The 8,533-nt window shown below is 39.8% G+C and overlaps 1 protein-coding gene across 6 annotated transcripts in view; it reads left to right on the top strand.

Annotated features, from left to right (window-relative positions):
• Nucleotides 1–2,726: 2,726 nt before the first annotated feature.
• Nucleotides 2,727–8,533, top strand: part of usp2a (ubiquitin specific peptidase 2a) — a 44,901-nt gene continuing 39,094 nt past the window's right edge. For 2 of the 6 annotated variants that reach the window (XM_035155175.1, XM_035155170.1), the window contains exons 1-2: nucleotides 5,589–5,718; nucleotides 6,537–6,659. The gene's annotated coding sequence lies outside the window, so the exon portion shown is untranslated. The other 4 variants (XM_035155174.1, XM_035155172.1, XM_035155171.1 and 1 more) reach the window with 4 other exon arrangements.

Here is an 8,533-nt window from a genome sequence, read left to right as displayed (position 1 = left end):
GAACCTGTGAAAGCCTTCAGTTGTCATAAAAACTCAAAAAGTGTTTAGTTTGCCCAGTCTGGGCTACTGTAAAAAAGATGGCGGCCTCCGTAGAGAGGACTCACTCCTGGTGTAAATATAAAGTATTTACATATAAAGGGTCCATTCTAGGGTAAAGGAAACAACAATTCGAACAATTCAGATGAAACACACTAGTGAAAACCTCACTAGGATTATTTTATATTAAATTTCTGCCAATCGATCCCTTTCACCTAAATCTTACACACTGGACTTAAAAAACGAAAGTAGAAGATATGACTAATTCAAGTTGATGAAATACCTCCTGAAGATTAACTGATGGTGGGTTTTTCCTTCAATTTCAAAATCAGTGCAGTCTTTTCATACTGTAAGAAGCAATAGAACAAATGAGAAGCAGAAAATGTCAGTAAAATTATAAACAACCTCTCACAGTGATAAATGTATATTGTGACTGTTAAACAGAAATGAAACTCTCTTCTGTTAGATTAAACCTTGCCTGCTGAAATGCAGAAAGTCCATACAATGAAAAGCTCCATGTTTCCTTTGTTTAGTTAATTACTGTGAAGTACTTGTTAAATTCTAATAATGTCAGACATCTGGCAGCTTTCGAACTGCACATTCTATTTGAATGGAAACCCAACGATCTAAATAGCTACTCTGGATGTATCCATTAATACACTGCTTGAGTTATCATCTGCCTCTCAAAGTGGTGTACCAGAGCTCAGGTGGATCTTAGAAGGCCGTGTTTGTCTTTGATTTAGATTCTGGTTAGACTGAATGTTGAGGATGCCCAGGTTTCACCACTGCTCAGACCGACACACCAGTGCTTAAGCTAATCAGCTCACCCAGCTATGTAACTGCTCATGATCTGTGGCATTTAAAGCATAATAAGTTTTGTAGGAACCTATATGAAGTATCAAATGGAAAAGAGTGAGTCATCTTTGCTTGTGTTAGTATGTGTAGAGAAAGATGTGTCACTGAATGGTAATAAATGGAATTCTCCTGACTCAATGTGTGACACTCTCCACCACAACAGCAGCTTTGGAATCATATCAGGGCTCCAGATGTGTTTCATGGTAGAGATGGATATACTGCAGTATTTGTCTATGACTCATTCACTTTGATGCAGACACACTCCCTCCAGCATGAATGACTTATCTGCTGGCAAATACTGATACTAATAGAGGATTAGCATGTCTTAACTCGAAATATGATTTATTAAAAGATCAATTTCAAAATTTGACCCAACCAATTGTGTTAAATGTCGTCATAACTGCACATGAATAAAATTATAATGTGACTTTAAATGAAAAAACAGGGTAGATGTGGCATTTTCAAAAGGGCACATTCCTCACTAGTAAATACTTATCTAGATTTATCAGAGTTCCAGAATGTTACAAAATATTTAGCTTTGTTGTAGTAGTAGGAGTAGTAGTAATTTTAAAAATGATTGTGCAGTTTTAGCTATCTTTAGGATTTCGGGTACTTATGCTGGACAAAGCTTCAGTTCAAAATACCATAGAATTTCATACTTTTGAATTATCTACCTATTAATTCTACAAACATTGGCTGTCTGTCTGTATGTGTAATGCATATCTCGTGAACTGCTTATCTCATCGACTCAATTCTTGGTAAGTGTATTGTTTACGGCCCAGGGAAGTGCAGTGTCAAAGTTGGTGCGATTTGGACACGCGATACGTTCAATATTAATACAATTTAATAAACAGGTGACCAGCACTCTGTAACAGTCAGTGGGGATGGGGCAGTGTGCCCTAGGTGTGGACCGAGTTGAACATGTCTTCTTTGTCCTCGGATAAACTGCAGCAGCGGTCTAAAACTGGGTCAAATCACAGGTCAAAATCGCCGTTGGCACATGTTGATAATTTGATTATTTTCATTTCATCATATTGGACTGTCACAGACATCCACAATCGCAGAGTGGCGGGTGCTGATCTCCATGATGGCAACAACATTCATAGAATAACATCCTGTGGCAGTTTGTCTTCAAAGTAAAAGCACAACATTTGTTGCTGTAATGCTTTATATCGAGCTGAATTACAGAGATTTAAAAAAGTTGTGAACTTGGGTCTGGACTTCTGAAATAGCCAACATGCAATGTGTGAAAAAAACAACATTACAGTACATAATTTAAACTTATATAAAATCGATATACGTTCGCAATAATAAAGAAAATTTCATGAAAACAATTTTTATAAAATCTTCAGTGCCAATAAACCAGGTAGGATGAACACAAAGTTGTCTGACATCACTCTGCACCATAGACTGAAACCTTCCAAACAAGCAGGTTTAGAACTGACACTGCACTAGTCAAACAAAATGATGTTGTTTTTCTGTGTACATTGCTTTGACCATTCCTAAATAATTAAACATGTGCACTTAAAGAGCACTATTTCATGGAATGGTATTTCATTCTACAAAGAGCAGGTGTTTCTGTTTATGTTCAGGCCCAAGACTCTGAAGCCACCATGTAAACTGACTTTTGGAAACGAGTGTCGCACTCTCCCACAAGTGTGAATGTAGCATTAAGCTCAATGAAAGACGTCTCTGATGTTTACGCTCGTCACCATGGTGACGGTGTGGGCGGAGGCTCGCAGCTCTGGGTGATGACGCGCACAGGGAGGTGTGAACCAACCAGAAGCGAGCTCCGTCGGCGGACTGACGTCACCGTTAAAGCGCAACGCACCGTTACTCGGTCTCGGTAACTCTACAACTGCACCGGGGACAGAAGACATGGCTGGACACCAGGCTTCATGAGCAGAGACCATGGCAGTGGAGTCCTCACTGCAACAGCACCGGCCACACTTCACTGCAGCGTAGTTACCGGTGCACACAGGAGCACCGAGCGGACAGAAAGACACGTTACCGGGGGCGATCTCCAGCTGCGGGGTGAGTGGATGCAGTTACCTTACACCACCATGGTGCTGATACTCTACGTGCTGGTGTCACACAAAAAAAACCAAACTCCTACCACATTCTGCCCAAATTACCTCCCCCTGCTTACTTTGAGGAACCATATACCCCACTGAGCGCCATCTTAAACGTTCCAGAAGTCACTGCGAGCCCCCAACATATTCGGCAGCAGTGCGAGTGTGAAGGAGCTCTTCATTTTAGAGTAAGAGTGTCATGTTTGAAGACATGTCAGCTGCAGTAAGTGAAGTGCGTGTGTTATGTATGCAGTGTGGTGAAGTGGTAATAAGCAGTGAATTACACTGCAGTTTGGCGGGGGGTTGCGCTGTTACCGTAGAGTTAGCCAGCTACACCAGCTAGTTAATTACCGTTTACTGCAACTACACACCGCTAATAACCACACATGGTTTGTTAATAAACGTAACTTTGTAAGTGTCTTCCTCCCACTTCAGGTGACTTGGGGGGGGCTAAGTTTCCTCTGCTCCAGTCCCCCTCTCCGCCCCCTGTCACTGGGTAACACACTGTCAACGCTGCCCCGCTTCCATGATGCTCCCGGTCTGCCTGCTTATCTAATCCCCTGTGTATTAATAATAACAGTATGGTGGAGTATATCTAATACACCGACGTGTGCCCCAGACCAGGCTCTGGAGAACCATATTATGTAAACGCATCGAGTGTGGCTGCTTGGCCGGTGTCGTCCCATCTCCTCTCAGTGTCATGTAACGCTACACCCCTCACAGAGACCGTCCACCACAGCACTGCTCCGGTCTTTTTCCATTGTCTCACACACATACCTCAACTGCGCTGTGCTGCTGCAGTCACCCCATTTCATCTGGCCATTTACTGTTAATCCGCCTCTCTCACAGGACAGTAACTATACGATCCAGTGAAACCCTGTGCATCACAGTGCCTTTTTTTTATAAATAGAAAGAGGGTCTGACATCAAGTTTCTTAATAATAATATATATATAATATAATTTCTGCTGGAAGCCCCATATAAATTACCTTAAAGTATCAAAGCCAGTTGCAATATTACAAAGTCAACATTTTTATTTTTGTATAAAATAAAGCATCATTATACACCTTTTACTGCTCCTTCATACTTCCATATTTAACCTACTGTGTGGAAGTGTGGGGGGAATACTTACAAAACTAACACAAAACCAGTCTTCATCCTTCATAAAAGAGCCATAAGAATAGGAAATAAAAACACTAATAGAGTAAGGACTAACCCACTCTTTATCAAATTAAAAGCACTGAAATTTAGAGATCTATATTTGACTTCAGAACTTTCAAAATGATGTACAAAGCAGAGAAGTAATTATCACCCATCAGTATCCAATAGTTGTTTCAAATGAAAGAAAACCAGCATGAGCTGATGGGAGACAGTTTGTAAAAAAATAAAAACAGTAAGTGAGAACCAACAAAAAATATAATTGAATCACAGTTAAATTAGTCAATTTATGGAATAACGGTACTAAGGAACTTTTTTCTTTTTGCTCTGATTGCTCTAAATTTTGACTCTATTAGCTTGATTTGACTGACGTGTTTTGAGTGGTGTATGGTAGCTGAAGCAGAAAGTTTGAAGGAGTATGTTTAACATACATTTTGAAGAAAAAATATAATGAAGGTGTAGGACTTGATAAGTTCACACTTGATTTCTACTCCTTTCGGACATAGAATGTGCACTTGAATTGTTGTTATTGTTCTTTTTGTTCTCATCTAAAATGCTCAAATTAACTCTCCATTCATTCATTCATTTTATCCCAAATGACAAATTTTGTACTCAACATAGTCTCAGTATCACTTAGTTGGATGGACATCCTTACAGTCAAGAAGAAGCAGTCATCTCATGTTATTCATTTATTAACTCTACTGCTGAAGCTTCCAAGCTACTTTACTTCTCTTCTCTTATTTAAAACTAGTCACCACATCACCTTAGATATCCCCTACACTCACACTAATGCTGGTAGAACTGGGTTGAGTTATAATGCACCCTTTAAATTGAATGAGCTGCAATCTGTCCTACAACTGCAGTCTTATCATCAGATGTTATTAATTCTCGTTTTAATCAGGTCCTTGTTGTTTTGCTTTTATTTAATGAGTCTTTGATGTGTTGTATTTATTTATTTATTATTTGTATTATTTATCCAATATCTCAATGAGACTGCCTAATCAAATAAAGATTAGATTGAAACTGTGCATGTGTATAAGCATAATCAGAAGGACTGTATGAAAATACAATCAGAATAAGACAGAGTAGGAGGAACATGACTGATTTTGAAGAAAGTAAAGTTGCATGTTAATAAGTCATACAAAACAGTTATCAGTTTGATATGTGAAATGTCAGAGCCACTGCAGTACAACAGTGTCTACAGTATCTGTAGCTTCATGCACTGACACTATTACTGGAGGAACTCAGATGCCTGCACATGAATTGTGATCAAGTGAAGCTTTCTCTTCATTTCAGACTTTAATTTCAGTGAAAGCAGCCAATCTGCTGGCCACCGCAGTGTGCTGTTCTTGATGCTTACCCAGCTTGGCTTATAAACAGCCTTAATGCTAGTCCTTTAAGAGCAAATTGGAACGCCACTGAGTGTGGAGTGACCTGTAGAGGTCATAGGCGTCTGCTATATTTACTGGCTCTGTAACTTGATCTATGGCATTCTGGTTCGCTGTGCTCATGCTATCCTCTCACACTCTGGGGCCACAGCCTCCCAAGTAGCACCCGTTGCTTTTTGTCTGTTGGCTCGGTCGCTCAGAACAACAAGGGTGAGCCTCTTACAAAACAATTTAACTGCCACTCTTCCTCCCTTTTCTTCTCCCAGGTACCTGCTGGTCAGTTAAAAGCATACAGTGTGGGCTGTTTGCTCAGCTGTAATAAGGTATATTTTCTCGAGGACATGATGACAGAGCAAAGGGGATAGCGTTTCAGAACGTTCTGGATTTCTCTAGCACAAGTAGATGGTCTGAGAAGAGCTGTCCGTGGGGCGTAAAACCAGGTGATATGTATTTGTAGTGAAAATATATCCAGAAGCAGCTGGTTGTGATTGAAAAATGTGAGCTTAGGTTCTGGAAGTGGCACATAATGAAGTTTTCAAAGACAGAGTCAACTCTTAATGTGAGCTTCATCATTTGACAGTTTTTCCAGATTTGATTATACAGGCAGCTGATGGATGCATCATCAATCTTTCTTGGTTGGACATGAACTCCGGAGAATGCATGTGCAGGTGGCCTGTACGTATGTCTGCTGTGAAGTGTCACATTTTCCTGTGAGAGAAAACACGAGCAAGGAGACATTGACTTCTGTTATGTTGGTCAATTCATGGATCTGCAGGCAATCTGATATTTCTCCTGTGGTGTATTTGCGATCCACAGGCGTGGATTTTCTCAGCGAGCAGGCTGTTCGATAGTTGGTGTTTGACAGCATACGTCTTAGTGACATTTACTGGCCTGTTTCTGGTCACACATATCTCAAACACATGTCCTCAGTCAATAGCAAATGATTTAAGTTTTTGTCCCTGTTGCTTTTTCATTGTGTCTTTCTGTGTGTTGACTGGTATCACATGTAACACGTCTGTGTTTTTCAGCAGGACTGATCAGAGCCACAAAGCCTACATGTGTGTGTACACTGTGGGCTAGCAGGAGTAGGATGAGCTGCCCCAGACCCATCAAAGTCTGGAGGGACTGACGCACACCTACAAATACGGCAGGTAACTTTTCACACACATGCACACACACACATATAATGCATTCCTATTGTGGCATGCAAGGGCAGAGTTTAACGTCACTGGTTCACATGTATCACCGCAGCATTTACCAGTCCCTTTAGAGAGAGTTAAAGTCGGTCACACACATTATCATTACATATCCACTGCATTAGAGACCAAAACTGTCTTTCAGAGCAAGAGACCAGTTAATTTACTGGGTTTTGGGAAAACTGATCATATTTTACAGGTAGAAGAAAAATTATTAAAAGGTAAAAAATAAATAAAAGAGAAAACAAATAGGTTTTAAAGTGCCCTTTTAAAGATAGCAAGAACAGGCAGCAACATCAAGAAGTGAAAACAATTGTTAATTTTCAGCCTTGACCTTGGAATAACCAAAGCTCCCTGCTTTGGTTATTGATGATCTTAGGGACCCTCCACTGGTGAGACTAAGTCCTTTACAGAGGTGCCTGACCATGAAGGGTCTTGTGCTGATGTAAAGAGAAACATATTCAGGACCAGCTGTGGTTGAGATAGAGGAGATGTTACAGTAGGCAAAGTGTGATGAGCACAGATGACTTTCTCCATACACAGTAATTATGCTGAAGGGATGATTTTTTTTCCTTAGTTGGGGCAGGACTCTGCAAATGATTTCACATAGAGCTCAAAATTTAGTTTGGACAATATAATTGAAAGTTACGGGGGATCATTTTGAGTCAGTGTGTGTGACTGCAGTAAAAAATGGTATCCTCTGATGTAGCGTATCCTCTGATATAGCATCATGTTGTGATTGTTTTGAATTGCATCTACATTGTACAGTTATTTCTATAAAAGAGAAAACAAGAGTTATAAGAGAAAAGTTTAGTGGTAAGAGACAGCATGTTCACAAAGAAGAGCACTGTATCATACTCTGCATAAGCAATTAATGAAGAAACATGATTATTTGGTGGGAGAGATAAGATTTAAACTACAGACTGACAAATACTGTGTGTTTCTGGCTGATTCTTGTGTTGATATTTGGTAGGAAAGTTAACTGTATATCTTTTGCATATATTAACAGGAAATCTAAACAAACTTAAAACTAATCCTTAAAGGGATAGTTCACTGAAAAATGAAAATTCACTCATTATCTACTCACCACTATGCCGATGGAGGGGTAGAGTTTAAGGGGTAAACTTTGCTGCAGCAGAATCCAACACAATTGAACTCAATGGTGAGTCCTTCTTTAGACGTAATAAAACAACAGAAAAAACATAACATGCCTCCATACTGCTCCTGTGGTGTCATCCAAGTGTCTGCAAGCCCCGACATTCATAGTTGACTCAAAACGAGTTCATTTACACCTTGTTTTAACCCTAAAAGTCCACAGGAAGTGGCTAAGCTAGCGGCCATAGCCACACAATGTTGTTGTCTTTAAGAGACCATATTACTTTGTTGTTGTTACCGGAGTGTACTTGGATCAGAATTTCTGACCCCAAAAAGAGTGGGGTCAATCAAACTCGAATTTTTCAAGTATCATACAGTTTTTCCAGAATACACATATAGAAGTCGTTCAGGTGGAGGTAATTTGGAAGTCTTTTAAATCAATATAAAAAATTGTACAGGTGGTGATTGACATTGTGAATCCTTAACTGTTACAGAAAAGTTAAACTAAATTAATGTTCGAACTAATAGCTGCTTTAAGTCACATCTGTGTAACAAATTTATCTCTCAGCATCACTCAGTGGAATGGCAGAGATTGATAGGTGTTTAAAATAATAATGTGCCCAATTAATCAAATGATTACCTCAATGAATAAAGAATTAAACCAGCCAGCTGTATAGGCTGGTGCATCAATCACTGTAGCCGGCAGATTCAGCAACAGATGGTGGTGATGATGA

This window comes from Hippoglossus stenolepis, chromosome 4 (genome assembly GCF_022539355.2).
Source record: "Hippoglossus stenolepis isolate QCI-W04-F060 chromosome 4, HSTE1.2, whole genome shotgun sequence".
Taxonomy (NCBI): domain Eukaryota; kingdom Metazoa; phylum Chordata; class Actinopteri; order Pleuronectiformes; family Pleuronectidae; genus Hippoglossus; species Hippoglossus stenolepis.
Note: the sequence above shows the minus strand (reverse complement) of the source record. Positions and strands in the feature narration are given on the sequence as shown.